The following is a 2,560-nucleotide window of genomic DNA, read 5'->3' as shown; positions in this document are numbered from 1 at the left end:
CTTTGATTTTGATGTTTCGCCAGAGTCATTGTTTGAATCCTTCTGAAGATTCATAGGATCATGCAAAGACTTTTTTCTATTTTCTGCCCCATTCTCATCAACAATCCCCGTCCTCTCCATCCCCCGGCTGTCGGAGCTTCGGAACAGCTGCCGCCGCCGACGGCGACGGAGATGGATTGTCACCGGCAGTGGGTGTGGAAGTGAAAGACATAGGAAATTCTAGAGAAGGGGTTGTGGGGTTAGAGACAGTAGTGATATCTGATGAAAAACTTCTGAGAATGATGAAAAGGAAAAGGCATAGAAAAGAAAAATCGATGATTTTGACGAAAGCCGGAGACTTTGTAAGTGAAACAAGATTATTTTCTGAACCTGACAAACTAGTACTAATCGATGATGGAGTAAGAAGAATTGAAGACGTGATGGAGTAAGAAGAACAATAAGAACGGGAGAGAAATTGTGCAGTTTTTTGAAATTTCAAATTTTTTGAATTTTGAAATTCAAAATTTTAAAATTGGGTGTTTTAATTAAAATTAATAATTCAAAATCCAAAAACTGATTTAGAAGATTGAGTGTTTTAGTGGAGAAAAAATAGGCATTATATTGGGGGATTGTGTATTATAGGAGAGAGAATTTTATGTATCTATACGCTTCTACTAAAATTAAAAAAAAGGGAATTATGTAATATTTAAAAAAAGAAGGGAAAATTATAGAATATAAAACTTATAGTTGTGTATTTAAGTTATTTTTCCTTTATTTATTATCATTATGATTATCATTTTTTAGAGAGAGAAGAAAGAAAAAAGAAAGAAAAAAAAATAATTTGGATCGAACCCCCTGGGTTGCCTACGTATCATGTTTGGCCCATGAATCAGATCTTGCGTATTTCGAGAAAGATATTACCTTTTTTTTTGCATGACATATGCACATAAGGTGACCAAAAGCAAATCTTTTTCATTCATTTTCAAATATTTTTAAAACAATGATTTAAATAAAACATAAAAAAACAGAAGTACCTAGGACTTAGATAGACTCTAAATGAAATAAACTAACAAAAACGAAAAAGAAAGAAAGAGAAAAAACAAATAATTAAATAAAATGAAATAATCACTACTAAGAAAATAAACTCGAAAAGAAACTGAATCCTCGAATCTCAATCATCTCCAAGACCCTTATAAATCTTCGCCAACGCTTTCGGTAGATATGGGGCCAAAGCACGGGCCTGTCGGCCCAACCTCTCATCGTTCTGGTGTAAATATCTAGCATAAACATTATTGAGTTCATCCCTGAGTTTTAGTATGCGGTCTCTGGCTTCATCCATATTGTCATAACAAATCTGTAACCAGTGGTGAGCAGTATTGACTTCATGCGTCAAATTTTCCCTTTGTTCTTGGAGCTCCTCAATTTGAAGGTGGAGTGCATCTCGCTCGGCTATCCTTTGACCTCTCTCAATCTCACAGTCTGCCTGATAAGCACTGAAACGCCTTGCTATTTCTCTTTCCCGTTCCATAGAGGCTTTAACTTGAGTTTGGAGTCTAGACTGTGCGCAGATAAGCTGGGCCTTTTCTTTCTTATACTCCTCTTCCTGTTGCTCCATAGCACCTGTGGCAATGCCCAAGTCTTCTTGTAAGGTTAGAATGGTAGAGCGGTGTTTTCTAACTCTAACTTCAAATATCGCATCACGTTGGGCGAACTCCTCTTTAGCGTTTTTCAGGTCATTACTTAGGATATCAAGAGTAGATTTATAGCTTCTTTCGACTTTGAGGCGAGCTTGCTTAATCTTAACCTCAATTTCTGCTTCTCGATCTATAGGTCCTTTTATTGAACCTTCTGGCATAACCTTAGGAAGGGGCTGATCATGAACCCACTCTAAGTACGCTTGGTCCACCTCGCCTTTTGTGTGATCCTTCACCATATCATGGGGACTTGAGAGTATGCATCCCCCCCAAATTTTAAATATCTCTGATTGCCTTAAAGGTATCTCGGGATGAAACTCATATATGAATTCCCGCATATCTTCATTAGGTGGTAGAAATTGGCGTCGCCCAAGTTGTCGCATAACTCTAAGTGGCATGTAAGGTTGGAAACCCCGAAGACCCATTAGGACGATGAATGATCGAAAAGTAGACATGTATATCACCTCGGCCGACGGAAACCAATGATAATTCCACATAATCTTGTCAGCAGTCAGATTATTGAGGTGTTGCTTCCAAGCTTCAATACCCTTCGGAAAACTATGATCTTTGATTCTTTCTTTGTGGCCTCCATATATTGCATCCCTTAAAGTAGTCTTTTCCATCCTTGCAAATAGTTAAAGCAAAATAGATGTCTGCCAGAATCATTGGTACGAGGGTGATATTAGGCTTTTTCTCAAAAGCTATAATGACTGCAGCCAAGTTCATGCTAATCTTTCCTCCCTTTTTTGGAAATACCATGATCCCCAAAAAAGCCACCACGAAGGCATCATAACTGTGTGCTTCCCAGGTCAGACAACACCCATTATTACGGAGTTTCTTTCCATACACTTCGAATCCATCACTTTTGTCATATCTTTTGTACAAAA

The sequence above is a fragment of the Solanum pennellii genome, chromosome 6, assembly GCF_001406875.1.
Source record: "Solanum pennellii chromosome 6, SPENNV200".
Classification (NCBI taxonomy): domain Eukaryota; kingdom Viridiplantae; phylum Streptophyta; class Magnoliopsida; order Solanales; family Solanaceae; genus Solanum; species Solanum pennellii.
This window is presented reverse-complemented; position numbering follows the sequence as displayed.